At 36.2% G+C, this 16,520-nt stretch overlaps 1 protein-coding gene across 1 annotated transcript in view; it reads left to right on the top strand.

Moving 5' to 3' along the window:
• Positions 1–16,520, top strand: part of TTK (TTK protein kinase) — a 68,128-nt gene that overhangs the window by 15,752 nt on the left and 35,856 nt on the right. The gene's annotated exons all lie outside the window — the stretch shown is intronic.

The raw sequence follows: 16,520 nt of genomic DNA on the forward strand, positions 1-16,520 counted from the left end.
AAAGCTATCTTAACAATTTTAAAAATGTTTACTTTTTAATATTTTAATTTAGAAACATTTTTAATGTAAAAGAATTAAAAATTATGTATGTGGCTTGCACTATATTTCTATTGGACAGTGCTGATCTAGACAAAATATATATAAAGTATGATAGTTATTCTTTATATAGCACAATTTAATGCTAGACTTGTGAAGTTTTATTTTTCTGAAAACGTCTAATAAGATTTAATAATGTTTTTAAAATGAATTTAAAAATTCAACTTTATTTAACTAATTTGGATTAACATTTTTCAAATGCATTAATTAGAATTCGTATTTTAACTTAATTTTAATATATCATTTTTGAATATTTTAAAAGGAAATAACTTTTGTAAAAGTATGTGTAAAATAATTTTAAGTTTTATATTTATCTTAATTTTTGATGAAAATATTTTCAAATTTTTTATTCTGAATAGTTACTATTAATTGTTAGTTATTTGGCTCTCTACTGTCAGTAGAGCACAAATTATGTAAAAGTCTTAATTAGACCAATATAATAAGTGATCTTTCTCTAGTGAAAGTAAGAAAAATTCATGGAATAAATCAATTTATAAATAACTAATAAATTATACACTTTTGTTATTATTCATTCAAACATCAGTGGCCCATCAACAAAAATGCCTATAATTGTAGAGTAATAATTAAATCCAAATATCTTTTATATTTTGCCAACTCTCAGTAACAAAGAGTCATAGCATTAAGCACGTACTTCAATTTTGTTATTATGGACATACTGTTGTTGCAGTAGGAGGAGAGAAAATATTTCATTTTGCAGCTTGTTAGCCTGTGCTATAACCTTTAAATATTTAGACATGTGGTATGTGGACTTTTATTTATACTCTTGCCGTGGATCTCACAAATGTTAGTAGTGGACCTTTTCTGATCATAAAGTGGTCTCAGGGTAACCAGAAAGTTCTAAGTGAAGCAGGGTATTTTCTGTGGAACAGAGTCACATGTGGAGCTTTCATGGCTTCTGGGGATCCTTCAGAGCTGACAACATTTATATGCCTCTCTCAAGATCTGTGTGACCCAATAGAGTCTCCAGCCTAACCCATCAGCACGTTGACTCTTGGGCCTGTATGGAAAGAGGTGGTTCTAGGAAATGGATGGGGAGACAATGAATCTGACCATGTCCTTGCATGTATGACTTCCTACTTCTGCCCTTTTCAGAGTGAGTTAAATAGCCTGGTTGAAAATTGCTGAGACAGGTTTAAGCAAACTCAAAGCTTCTGCAATATATGCAATATAATAGCTGTAGTGCCAACTTTTGGTAGAAACTGGGTCAAAGGGTGGAGTAGGTGCAAGTTATCATTTTCTAATGGTGCACTCAGCCATCTGCCAATGAAACTGTGATTGAGGACTAAGGTTCGTGGAGAACCCAAAGGAAAGTTGTGAACTGAGTTGTTTCTTAAATTGATTCATATATTATTTTAACAGCACATGAAAAGGAACAAACACAAAATGCATCAATCCAATATGGGTAAGTATCACAAATTATACCTATCCATGGACAAGCTTTACTCAACTCCGGAAATTAATAGCTATTTTCAGTGACAGAAACTAGAGAGCTATGAATGATCATTCCATCAGAAATAAAAATGGACTGGGAAGAAAAGTCCAGAGTTCTAGTCCCAGTTTTGCTACTTCCTAGACATATAACCTAGGGCAAGTCACTTATTCTAATCTTTAGTCTGCTGTCTGCGAAATGATGAAAAAAATTGTGCTGCCTGTCTCATAACCTGATGTGAGGATCAAATGAGACCATTTAAGTGAAAGAACTTTAAAAACTATAAAGTTACTTACAAAAATAAAACATTATCATTTTTGGTTTTACTCTTGATATTCCTTCAGGAAGTTAGGACTGATTACTATTATTACTATTACCATTACATGTTGATATAGGTTTATTTGATATATTTCTTTCCCAAGTGACTACAATTCAGAAGTCTAAATCACTGATTATTTAGTATTGAAACTTTATTAAAGTACCATTCCAAAGAAAATTTTTTAACCTAATCGGTTTTACTCACTAATTTGAGTGCTGCATTTCCCCCCTTGAATTCCTATTTCTCTCTCTCTCTCCTTCCATTTTTAAAAATCAGACGACTTATTATTTATAAGATACCTATACCTATGCTGTCAAAATAAACATTGCCATTTTACCAATGTCTGCGTTTGTTCTATTTGTCTCTCCTTCCTGCACTCATCTATAGAGTCAATGGGAAAGGAGCCTCAGTGTTTCTCATGTTGACTGCTTTTAGAAGAAAGGGACCTTGTAGCTGCCTTCTTCGCCCCCGAGGCATTTGTGGGTTCCATTCTGACAAGACTAGTCCATCTGCTGGACACACCCTGTGCAACCTTGTCCTATCAGATAAAGCAGGGAGTGAGCCTCTGACAGGTGCCTCAGTCAATATCCTGGACGTCCATGGCGCAAGCGGAACTCTAATCAGACCTGTGTGTATATGTGGTTGTGCAACGCTCTGCGTGTGGGTGGGTGACTTTATCCCCAGATGAACACCTTGTTTCATATGCGTGCTCTGAGTGAATGAAATCCTTAAGAAGCTTTGAAATAAATAACAATATGAAAGTGTTAGGACATATCACTAAAAGATGCACATGTAATAATGTAAGAAGAAAATTTCAGGACCCAAATTATTAGAATAAAACAATGTATTAAATTTTTTTCCTTAACTAACTGAAGAAAGGTCTTGAGCTATTTTATGTATTCAGCTAACAAGTTAATTCAGGCCCCTCAAGGGAGACACAATTAGAAGATAATTTTAGGTAAGATTAAATAGATAGATCGATAGATCGATAGGTAGACAGATAGATAGAGACTCTAAACCATTCAGCATCTTATATTTAATCTGCAGAAATTATTTTAGAATATCAGAATACTGCTTATTGTCTCTGTTTATTATCACATCTCTGTATTACAAAGTTAATTGTTTGTCTTTTAATTGTTATAACTATTCTCTACAAATTAATGTTGATGGCTCTTTTGGAATTATTCATTCCAAACAGGTGGCCTTGGTATTTCCTTACCTCAGAGGCAGGAGGTGGAAAGACCCCTAGAGGAGCTTATTTCTCCCGGGGCATTGAGAAAGCTGTACTTTCAGCACAGATACTATCAGCCTTACTAATGATCCCAGGACCCTGAACGTGGACAAAAGCAAGAGGTCCCCTGGAAATACCTTGGCACTTCAGCGGTAATCAGTGTGAGCAAAGGCTTGAAGTCAGGGGCCCTCCAACATCCTAGTCACACAAAAAACACAAGGTATAGCTTTGGGTAGGTGGAGCCCCAATTATTACTGAATGTTCCACCAGCTTATAAGAATGGGACATAGAAGTGGATTTCAAGTGATTTATAGCTTATAAACAAAAATGATGATTTTTGTACTTTTGAATTTGTGAACTGAGATTCTGTTCTTCCTATGTTATGGCTTTTAACACATACATTCACAAATTGAACAAGGAATTAGAAGTAATCATTAATTCTTGGTTTGAATAAGAGGTTGTTGCTGTGCTGATGATCTTAGAATAGTTAGGCTCACAGATACTCAGAACAGAAACCTTCACTTTTCCCCCCTTTCGTTTTAATTGTGAAAATAGAGTAAGGAAGTATAAAAGCTAAACTTTATTTAGAAAAAGCACGACAATTCCGTCATCCAAATATAGCAACTATTTTAATGCTGTTTGTATCCTTCCAGTCTGTATACCTATACGTTAACAAGTAACCACTGTCCCCAGTTTTGGGAGAATCATGGCAGAATTTCAGCAGAATTACTGAAAACCCAAATTCCTCCTTGCTCTTGGCAGAATATGTTGTGTGGTGATTGGCATTTGTGTTCTCTTTGGTGACCTTAAATTGCTTTTGCTGCCACCTCATGGACTCTGTTGCGGCTGGCTGCCTTTATTGCCAAAGGTGTGGGATGGCTTTGTGTAATTTGAAGGTTTGTCACTACGGAGTTCATTTGAAGATTTTCTTGTGCATCAGAATAGCAAAGCTTCAGTTTGAACCTGGGCTGCAATTCCTGCAGGTTCAGGCTGGTACAAGCTTGTCTGGAGTTTGTGAAGCCAGAGTGTTTTCCCGGGGCCTGAAGAAACTTTTGGGAAAAAGCTTGACTTTTGTCTCCTGCTGGAGCTTCTAGGTACTTGGGGTAAATTATGAGATACTCTGACAGAAGTTAAACTGAAATGGGACTATAGAGTCTTCTTGGAGAGAACTCACTCTAAGGGTGGAAGGAGGGAGGTGCAATCAGCTCCCCAGTAACAAACCCTTAGTTATCAGAAGGGAAAAGAGATTCTGAATGTAGCTTTGTTCCCAGCCCAGTCTCGTACATTCATGTCTGAGTTCTAAGTTAAATGTGGGCAATACACAAAAACTAAAAGAGCATTGACTGGACTCCATAAAACATTAAGATACACATGAGATCTACCAATTAAGTTCGCAAACTTGCCACTGTGCACTTACATTGGCAGCACTGTACAAACAGCTTGGTAAGGTTTCATAACCTTGGTATATCAGTGTCTCACAGCAGTGTTCCTGTCGACGTGTGGCGGTGTCTTGCTGAGTGGCGTTCATTATTCCTGTTGCATGTTTTGTGTGCCATCATGAGAATGTCTGAGCTTGAATTAGAGCAATGAATAAACAGTAAATTTCCTGTTAAACTTGACAAGAGTGGAAGTGAAATCAGGGACATTTTAGTCCAAGTTTATGGGGATAATGCCACGAAGAAAACGTCAGTGTACAAGTGGATTAAATGTTTTCCTGAGGGGAGAGAATGTGTCACTGATGAAGAGAGGTCAGGGCGGCCAGTAATGAGCAGATGAAAACATTGCAAAAATTTGTCGAATCGTGCGTCAAAATCATTGGCTGACTGTGAGAAGCATAGCAGATCAAGTAAACATCAATAGAGAAATAGGAAAATCTTAACTGAAAACCTTGGCATGAGAAAGGTGTGTGAAAAAATGGTCCCAAAATAGCTCTTGCATCACAACAATGCACCAGCTGACACAGCACTGTCTGTGAAGGAGTTTTCAGCCAGTAAACAAATAACTGTATTGTTACACCCTCCCTACTCACCTGATCTGGCCCCTAATGACTTCTTTCTTTACCCAAAGATAAAGGAAATATTAAAAGGAAGACATTTTGATGACCTTCAGAACATCAAGGGTAATATGACTACAGCTCTGATGGCCATCCCAGAAAAAGAGTTCCAAAATTGCTTTGAAGGGTAGACTAGGCACTGACATCGGTGCATAGCTTCCCAAGGGGAGGACTTCGAAGGTGACCATAGTGATATTCAGCAATGAGGTATGTTGCACTAGTTCTAGGATGAGTTCGTGAACTTAATTGTCAGACCTCGTGCACATACTGCATGTTTTTGACTTCTCAGATTGAAAGTTATCAAAGAAAGAGGTAGACCCAATTTGCTACACATCACCAAGTTAATCACTGTGAAATTTTAAGAGCCACATGCTGTGTTGTAAAATCCTTTGTGCTCAGTGGAGTAGCAACAGGGTTTGTGGAAAAACGACATGCTTGGAGGAACAGGATCTGAGAGAGCAGTGGTGATCCTTGGAAGAGATATGTGGTGTTCAGTGAGGTTAGATTTGTTTCTGATTACAAGTAAGAAACCCCCTGCAACTTTCAAGAAATGCCAAAGGGAACGACTCCGAGGCTGAGGACCAGCATTCTGCAGATAGGGGATATAAGTCCTGAAATTTTAGAAGTCTTCAGATGACCCTGATGGCGAGGTCCTGGGAAAACCTGCCTACCACTGGCATTTTCATGGTGTCTTCAGAATGAGATGTAGACTCATGTACCCACAGATGGAAGATGCTGCTATAGTTAACTACAGTAGCCCCCTCCCCCGCCCCTTATCTGCTGTTTCACGTTCCGTGGTTTCAGTTACCCGCAGTCAACCAAGGTCTGAAAATATTAAATTTCCCCAATTATTGACCATTGATAAGTTCAACCATTGACACCATCTACTCCTGACATTCAACCACTGACATTGTCTTGGCTTGATGATCCAGGCTCACCCCAAGCAAACGATCCTTCTTCTTCTGTATCATCACGTCAATAATAGTAGCCAAACATTATGTCACAATGCCTACGTCATCACCTCACTTTGTCTCATCATGTAGGCATTTTATCATCCCAAATCATTACATGAAGAAGAAGGATGAGTACAGTACAATAAGGTATTTTGAGAGAGATAACGTTCACATAACTTTTATTATAGGACATTGTTATAATTGTATTATATTATTAGCTGTTGTTAATCTCTTACTGTGCCTAATTTACAAATTAAACTTTATCATAGATATGTATGTATAGGAAAAACATTGTATATCTAGGGGGAAAACATTGTATAGATACTATCCATGGTTTCAGGCATCCACTGGGGTCTTGAAATCTGTCTCCCATGGATAAGGCAGGGACAACTATACTATCTGGTCAAAGTGGTTTAGCCTCAGGTTTTTAGTGGTGCCCCTTGACATTACTTTTCTAGCATTTTTTATTCAGCACGTAACCATTATGTACATCCTCTGTGTGGGGGGATATAGCAGTGAGCAAAATATATTTTGATCTAGTTCTTGTAGACCTCATAGCCTGGTGATCAAAACAAACAAATTCATTCATTTGTTTATTCAACAATTTTTATTAACTACCTGCAATATGCTAGATACCACTCAATGTTTTTAGCATAATGATGGACAAGTATGCAAGGAAGAAATTTAATAAAAAAGTGCTTACTTGATAGGAGGAAATAGGTAATAAACACATTGATAAATAAATGAACAGGATAACTACGGATAGTGATAAGTACTGTGAAGGGAATACGCCTGATGACGTGATGAAGAACAACCGACAGGCCTCAGTGAAGAGGTGATATTTGAATGGGGCCCTAAAAGATGGAAAAGAGCCAAACACTGAAGATTGCACATGAACAACAGTAAAAGGTGGGGCTCTTAGGTAGGAAAAATTTCAGTGTGTCCAAGGAACTGAGAGGAGACCAGTGAGCTAGAGCTTAGTGCGAGAGAGAGGAGAAAGAGTGTAACGAGAAGGGCTTGGAGAATTAGAAAGGGCCAAACCATGCACGCATTAGAGACTCTGGTAATGAGCATTGTTTCCCATCTAAGTTACTAGGAAGGCTATGAATGTTGTAAGCAGGTGACTGTCATGATCTGAGAAATTATACTTCTATTTTCTAAGAGCACTCTCCCCCAATGCTCAAGAAACTTAAATTTTTTAGAGCTGGTCCTTAAAAAAAATGTTAAGTGGCGTGACTCAGTGACCTACCACAAAGCTCACTCTTCACACTAAAGTATGATGTTTCCACTTTGACTCAAATATCTCAAGTCCTGTCTACTCCGGGGGACATAAGATAGGACACTTTCTAAGACACTGAGGTGGCTTTGGTTTCCTCCTCTCTGCTGGAGGCTTTCCATACCAAGACCAGCTATCTAGCAACTGCCTCTCCCAGGAGGTTCATGGAGGTCAAACTTCTATTGTCCTACCTTTCACATTAGAGCAGCCCTGTGATGAGGAATTTAGCAAACACACACATCCAACCCATGATTTAACAGTGTTTCAGTCACAGTAATAAAATGGGGGGAATGGCAGAGATAAACTGCAGACCTGATAGGATCCTGAGAGGAGTTTAAGCAGAGTAAGGAAGACAATTACAATGCTATGTAGTAGTTGCATGTTCTTATACATGAACACATGTGCAAAACTAAAGGGACTCTCAGAAATAGTAGAGGAATGTAAAATTTTCAAAGAAATGGAAGGCTGCATTAGCTGGTAGAGAAGAGTGAATCACACACAGGCTAAAATAAGGAATACCATTCCATCTTCAAAATATCCTCAAACATTTTCAAAATATTTGGTTCTTCCCAGTGAGACTACTCATTTGATTTTTTTGCTTTCATTTATTCACCCACCATTAAATGAGTGTATGTGTTTACATAGTTTTATATATTGTTATAACTATATTAGTCACTATATATACTAATATATAACTATATTAGTCATTATATATTAGTCACTATATATTATATATGTACACACACACACACACACACACACACACATATATATATATATATATATAGTTGTTATGGATGGAATGTTTGTGCTCCCCTAAAATTCATATGTTGAAATCTTAACCCCCAATGTCATTTGTGCTTATAAGAGGAGAAGATACCACATATCTCTCTCTTACTTTCCCCACCTGCACACAAAGGGAAGGCCATTTCAGGACACACTGAGAAAGTGCCATCTGCAAGCTGGATAGAAACCAACCCTTCTGGCACCTTGATCTTAGGCTTCCAGGCCCCAGACGTATGGGAAAATAAGTTTCTGTTGTTTAAGCCAACTGTCCATGGTGTTTTGCTATGGCAGCCCTACCAGATTAATGCAGATTTTAGCACTGTGCAGTGGGATGCTGATGCAACAAATATTTAAAAATGTGGAGAGAAAGCTTGTTTTGAAGAGATCACCAAGCCTGTGGATGGACAGTTACTTCAAATAGAGGTTCCCCACAGATGTAATCAGCCATCTCTGTTGTGGCTAGGACTAAGAATCAGATAATACTAGCAGCCACACTGTCAGCTAAGACAGAGAAAAGAGAAAACAGGACAGAATGAAGGAAGGCTGTGAAAATTCCAGGATTCTACAGGACAAAAAAACAGAGCTATTCAGCTGAAAAGGGAAGAATGACCCATTCAGTGATCATCATGGCCACTCTAACCACACACCTGGGGGGCAAGGGTTTATTCCTCTCACCAGATACCAAACTCTGCTGGCACGCTGATCTTGAACTTCCAGCCTCTAGAACTGTGAGAAAATAAATGTTTGTTGTTTAAGCCACCCAGTCTGCAGTATTTTGCATGGAAACCCGAGCTAATACACATCTGTACCCTGAAGACAGCTCTTTTTTCCATGTTCCTTTGGTTCATTTGAAGTTTTGATCACTTTACAATACCAAGAAGGGCTATCATCTTAGCTCTTTCCTTGACAGAGTACATAATAGGAGGGCATTTTATGTGTTTATTTTCCTTTTCTCTTTCTTGTTTTACTTTCTCTTCTCCTCTCCAGATCTATGACCTGAGGTCATGGTGAATAATGGTGGTGCTGGTAATCAGAGTACTTATTCCAATAATGTGGCAAATTATTCCAATTAAATCCCGTTTCTCTGTTGTGAAGTTTTGGCAGAGACATTTTAGTTGTTAGCAACTCTGAACCATCTAAGCCTGCTTTAATAGATTTTGTATTCAATCCATTGCTTTGAAATGTGTCAAAAACTACTCTTGATCATTAGAGAGAAACAGGTGCTTATTTTCACAGCTGTCAGTGACTCTGGAACAGTTTTAAAGCATTTGGTCTAAATTTCCAGCAGATGCACTTACTTCTGCCAAGTGTCCATTCTGGATCCTTATCTGAGGACATATTCAAAAAACATTCTAGATCAGAGATCAAAGATCATTTACGTGGATGACCAAAAACTCTTAAATCTGTTTTCACAGGCCTCTGCCAAGTTAGGTATTGTTGGTTCTTATTTAGTAATGTAAACATGGTATATCTTTTTCCATTCTTTTACTTTCATCCTATTTGTGTCTTCATGTTTAAAGTGGGTGTGTTGTAGTCAGCAGATAGTTGGGACTTGCTTTTTTTTCAATGTGAAAATCTCTATCCTTTTCAGGGGATGTTTTGATCATGTACAATTAATGTGATTATTGATACAGTTGGATTTCAATCTATAATTTTCTATTTTCTTAATCTGTTCTTTTTATCTCGTTCATAATTTTCTGCTTCATTTTGATTAATTGAATAATTTAATTTTCCCCTTTTGTTCAACGATTAGCTATAACTTTTTATTTATTTGCTTTTTTGTTTTTGTTTTGTTGTTGCTTTTTAGTGGTTGCTTTACAGTTGCTAGTAACACTATCCAATAGATATAAAATGTGAGCCACGTATGTGATTTACAATTTTTCTACTAGCTACATTAAAAAGACGTTAAAAGGAGACAGTACAATTAATTTTGATACAATTTTTATTTAATCTAATATACCTAAATTACTATTATTTTAACCTGTAGTAGTATTAAAATATTAATGATAAATTTCACATTATTTTTCACACGATGTCTTTGAAATCTGATGTGTATTTTACACATACAGCATATCTCATTTTGGACTAGTAACATTTCAAGTGCTCGAGATCTATTTATAGCTAGTGGCTACCATGTTTCCCCGAAAATGAGACCTAACCGGAAAATAAGCCCTAGCATGATTTTTCAGGATGACATCCCCTGAACATAAACCCTACTGCATCTTTTGGAGCAAAATTAATATAAGACCTGGTCTTATTTTCAGGGAAACACAGTACAATAATGGACAGTAGGGGTTTATAGAATGAGTTTTTAACTTATCACAAGTAACATACCACTTTACACATAGTAGAAAAACCTTAAACGATATACTTCCAATTCCCACCTCCTGGTCTTAGTGCTATTATTGTCATATGTTTTACTTCTGTATATGTTATGAATCTGACAATACACTGTCATTGTTTTTACTTTAGTCATTTAATATTTTAAAGAGACCTTTTAAATAAGAAAAATGTCTTTATTATGTACTCACATATTTACCATTTTCAGTGTTCTTTACTCTTTTATGTAGATTCAGAATATTTCTCCCCGAAGGACTTCCTATAATATTTCTTATAGTGTAAGGCTACCGGTAATGAATTCTTTTGGCTTTTTTGTGTCTGAAACCATCCTAATTTTTCCGTCATAGTGAAAGATACTTTTACAGCGTATATAATTCTAGGTTGATAATTTTTTTTTTCAGTCTTTTACAGATATTGCTCCACTGTCTCCAGGCTGATATTGTTTCTGCTGTCATCCTTGTGATGGTTCCTTTTTATGTAATGTGTGTTTTTTCTCTGGGGGCTTTTTAAGATTTTTCTCTTATCATAGTTTTGAGCAATTTGTTTATGCAGCTGGGTGTAATTTTTATAAAATTTCTTGTGTTGGGATTTGTTGTTATTTCTTCAATCTGTTGATTTATAGTTTTTGTCATATATAGACAAATTTTGGCCGTTTGATTCTTCAAATGTATTCTTCAGTTTTCCCTCCTTTCCTTTGAAAACTCCAATTATGTCTATGTTAGTCCACTTTAAGTTGTCCTAAAGCTTATAGATGTTTTGTTTACTTTTTGTGTATCTTTTTACTTTGTGTTTCATTTTGCAGTTTTTATCGCTGTTTTTAAGTTTGTTGATCTTTTGTCATCCAATGTCTAATCTACTGTTAATCTTATCCAATGTATTTTTTTATTGCAGACATTGTATTTTTTATCTCTAGATGTTTGTTTTGGGTCTTCTCATATATTCTATATCTCTTCTCGGCATGTTTGCATTTTCCTCTCACTTCTGGAACATATGGAATACAGAAATAATCACTGTTTTTGTGTCCTTTTTTGTAGTTACATTTTACAGCTTAGAATACCTGCTAATGCTTTCAATTCAATGCCAGACATTGTGAATTTGACCTGGTTGAGTTTTCTTGTATTTCTATCAACATTCTTGAGCTTTTTCCTGGGCTGCAGTTAAAATTATGTGATCTTTTTAAGGCTAGACTAGTACAGCTTTTAGTCTAGGGCTAATTTTGCCCCAGTACTGAGGTAATATCATGTGTCCTTTGCCTGATGCTCTATTGAGGAACATGAACTCTTCCTTGCCCTTTATGGGCTCTATGGATGATTCCCTCTGATTCTTTCAGCTATTATTTTCCTCTGGCTTTGGAGTAGTTTCCTCAAACACATGTACTCATCGGTATTCAGTTGGAACCTCAAGGGGCTTCTATGTAGATTCCCAGAGTTCTCTCTGTGCTGCTGGTACTCTGCCCAGTGAACTTTCCTGTCTTGGCCATCCCAGACTCCAAGCTCTATCTCCTTAACTTAGGGAGAATGCCAGGCAATGTTTGGGTTCCCCCTTCCCACACTGCAGCTTGGAAATTTTCTCCAGGAAATAATCTAGGGACAATCTCAGGGTCCATTTGTTTGTTTCTCTGCTTTCAGGGATCACTGCCCTGTAATGCCGGATGTCTAAGGCTTGAAAATGCTTGTTTTATTTATTTTGTACAGCTTTTGTTGTTGTTTCCAGAATATAAATCTGGACCATATTTCTCCAGTCAGCTGGACTCTAATTATATATTTGAGAATTTTTTTTTGTAAACCGTAATGTGTGGTGTCACATTTATCCCTATACATTCCATGTTGTTAACTTTGTCTTTATTCTCTTCTAACATATTTGTCTTGCTTTAATTAGTATGTGCAAAATTAATAATCATTATTTGTATATGTTTGTCACATAGATAAAATGCGTAGTTTAAAACAAGACCGAGAACAGAGTTCTGAGGCCTTCCACTAGGGGTCAACCTCAGGTTCTCCTCAAACTCCTAAGCAATGTTCTTTGAGAATTATGGTCTATAGAGCTGCAGAATCATCCCACATTAACAGCGCAGAGCTTACATACTCCTCTCTTTTTCAGAAAAACAATAAGTGAGTCTTTATCACTTTCTTTGACAGAGTTAAGATATTCTATATTTCTGGCCTTCCCTAATTTTAGAAAAAAATCAAAATGAGAATTTAGTATATTCTATATGGGTTTTTCTTAATGAATCATGCTGGTATATAGAGATCTCTGCTTCCAATCAATTCTATAAGCTACTCCAGAATTGGGCTAAAAGTTCACATTATAAAGACCTAGAGCTTCCAAGTGTTACATTTTCTAAAAGAAACATTTCTCCATTTCTGATTTTCTATCCCTGTTCCTGTTTATCATGACTTTTCAGAGACTGCCAACAATGTTTCTGGGATTATAAAGTCAATTTTTTCAATATTCAGTTTAGTTTTTCAAGTATATTACACAGCTACATGAGTTTCCTTCTGATAGCAGAGATTAAAACATGGCTAAAATAAAAAAAATAATTCGTGTCAGATAATTTGAAATTTAAATGCCTTTCCTATATAGTCTCACATGACAAGAGTTTCAACATATTCATTTTAAGATTGACAGTTTGAATACTATTCTCCATGGTGGAGAAAAAAAAATAGGAATTCTACTTTTCTTTTGTCATTTGTTAATATAATCTGTTGTCTGAATAACTAAACAATATCTGATGTCCAAGTAGTGGTCCCAAACTATCTCTGCTGCTTTTCTTGTTTTCTTGTTATTTCTTCATAATCTATGAAGTGCTTTGTTGTCTGTCCTTGGCATTTTTTTTTTTCTTTTGGGTAAGGCTTGGTCCATTCTGTGCTATGTAGCTTTCCTGACATTATTCATTAAGGCTCTCACCATTCTTATAAGTTCACACCATTCCTATATGCACCAAAATTAGGTACATGAATAACATATTATCCCTGAATAAATCACCAGAAAGCAGTGCATAACTTATTACATGCTGTGAGAACTACATTTATTATTAATTAGAAATTTAACCTCTGCACATGCACAAAGTAAATCCAAGTATGGGGAAAAGTTTCTGAAACTAAAGTTTTGGACTTAGTGAACTCATAACAATGACTTCAATAACTGAATTATAAAGGCAACTGTGTTGACAGAAAATCATCAGATTAGCAAAAAACGTGACATGATGATCAAGTCAAAGTTACATGGTCCAAGCTTTATTTATGTAACAAAAAAAAAAGTGAAACTTTCCCATCTTCAACATAAAATCAAAATCCTTTGGTGAATTGTATTTTTTTATGGAAGGCTTGCCTCTGAAAATAAACACGTTTATTCACTGTCAGATGAAGCTGGTTTTAAACCAAATGAGTAATTGTAGTAATAGTATCTTGAGTAGAACAACTTCACTTCCTTATTCTCTTTGTTGGTGGCTCCTCATTGGTCTATTATTGAAATGGACTCCATGAGCAACAGCTAAGGATCAAAATCTATTTGGATAGACGAATCATAGGCATTGATTCTGCATCAAGTAGGAGAGCTATGGCCACCCTACAAGTAGAGAACTAAATACTACAGTGAAACTATTCATCCCAATATGGTATATTGTTACATGTCTCACATGTATACAATCAACATAATACTTACCCCAAAATTGTACCTACTGTTTCTAAACAGCTTGTAATTATATTCTCTGTCGATAAATAGTTGCTGAGTGTGTGTAAGACACAGTACAATGATTTCTTGAGCATTTACAAGAAGTATAAATGGTTAAAGTTTCCTCCTCAAGAAGTACACAAATATGTTTTATATATTTCTTGGAAATAGGATTCTGAAATACTCTAATAGTCATAAAGGTTAGTATTTGGCTAACATTGATTGAATGCCTACAATGTAGCAGACACCATTCTAAACACTAAGGATATTTTAATGAACATAGTAGACATAAATTCCTGCACTTATGGAGTTTACATTTTAATAGAATAGGCAGAAGAGAGTCAAATAAATAAATACAATAAACAGGTCAGACAGATAAAACTACAGAATTTCATAGACCATTGTGGTCCTGTGGACATACAGTGGAAGCCACATATGTAATTTTTCAATACCCAAATTAGAAAAGTAAAAAGCAACAGGTAAAATTAAATTTTAATCTATTTTTTTATTTTGGAGTAATTTTTTATTTACAGAAAAGTTTAAAAGATAGTACAGTTGGCGTATATCCTTCACTCAGTTTCCCTACTGTTAAGATCTTACATTACTGTTGTACATTTGTTCAAATTAAGAAACCAACACTGGTACATTACTGTTAACTAAACCTCAGCTATTTATTATTTGGATTTCATCAGTTTTTCCATTAATGTCTTCTTTCTGTTCCAGGATTCAATACCACATTGTATTTAGTTGTCATGTCTGTTTAGTCTCCTCTAGTCTGTGACAGGAGATATTAATTTTAATAATATATTTTGTTTAACACAATATATCACAAATATAATTTCAAACTGTAATCAATATTTTTAAAATTACCAATAACATTATTTTACATTATTTTTTCATACTAAGTCTTCAAAATGCAGTGTGGTATATATTTATATTACAGTATATATCAAACTCAGACATTTTCATAGGAAGTACTTAATCTGCATTTACAAAATTTACATTTGAAAAAGTAGATTCACATACCTGGATTTTTCCAAATATACTTAAATGTCTTCCAATAATTGTACTTAGTATTCATTTTTAATTTTAAATTAACTTTAAGCTTAATTAATTTAAAAAATTCAGTTCCTTGGTTGCACTAGCCATACTTCTAGTGTTCAATAGCCATACACGACTAATGGCTACCATATTGAACATTGCAGCTCTAGACCATTGTAAGGACTTTGGGTTTTTATCCTGAGACCAGGAGCTCTGACGGGTTTTGAGCAAAGAAGTGACACAATCTGATTTAAGATTACTCTGCTATACTGGAGAATAAATTGAGGTGAGGCAAGGTCAGAAGCAGAGGAGACCAGCCAGGAAGCTACGGCAGTAATCCAGGTGAATGATGAAGGTGCCAGAGACTAGGGTGGTAGCAGTGGAGGTGCCAGAATTCCAGGAATAGCTCATTAGATCTGACACTATTTATGATTAGATGTGGAGTCAGTAATGACACCAAAGTTTTTGGCTTAAAAATAGAACAATGAAAGTTTCCTTTGCAGAGATTTTGTAAGAAGCAGGTTTGAGAGAAAGGGGGGAAAATCAGGCACTCAAGTTTTGGACATTTTGAGTTTAAGATGCATTTGAGACGTTTAAGTGGAGATGTTAAGTAGGTAATAGGTATATGAGTCTGGAGTTCAAGAGAAAAAACTCAGCTGGAGACATAAATTTGGGAGTCATTAACATATAGATGATACTTAAATATGTATGACTGAAAGAGATCACCAAAAGGGTGAATGTACAAAAACAAGTGTTAGGGTGAGGTTACCAGCAGCAATAGTTTCAGAAAAATGAGTTTTGAGATCAGGCCCCTAAGAGATCAACAAAAATTGGTGAGATGGTAAATTCCTTCCGACTAAAGGCCGTGTTAGATGCAACTGCGCAAAGGTGGTGATTAGCCAATCATGATACCGTGTAGCAAATCATTTTGCTCTACTGAAGCAAAAATACATAGCCAGCAGGTACGGACAGGTGCACTAAGTGACAAAGGGCTTTCATGCTAGATAAAGCTGGGAACGCGAGGGCTCTGAGAACAGCTTTGTATTAAATAAGTGGCAGCTGCAGTTAATTTCCTACACATACACAAAAGAAAACGTGTCCTACCATAGAGCATGTCAGGATGCTGGTAAAACAGACATCTTGTTGTCCTGGATCACAAAGCCACTTATCAGAGCCCCGCACCCGTGTAGTTTACTCGAGAAGTGACCTTTCACAGAGGACACTTGAGCCCTTACTTGGGACTAGCTCGGAGGGAGGGGCGCTGACAAGCCGAGTTCAGACGCGTCAATCGTGATGAGCATCG

This window comes from Rhinolophus sinicus, linkage group LG05 (assembly GCF_036562045.2).
Source record: "Rhinolophus sinicus isolate RSC01 linkage group LG05, ASM3656204v1, whole genome shotgun sequence".
In the NCBI taxonomy this organism is placed as follows: domain Eukaryota; kingdom Metazoa; phylum Chordata; class Mammalia; order Chiroptera; family Rhinolophidae; genus Rhinolophus; species Rhinolophus sinicus.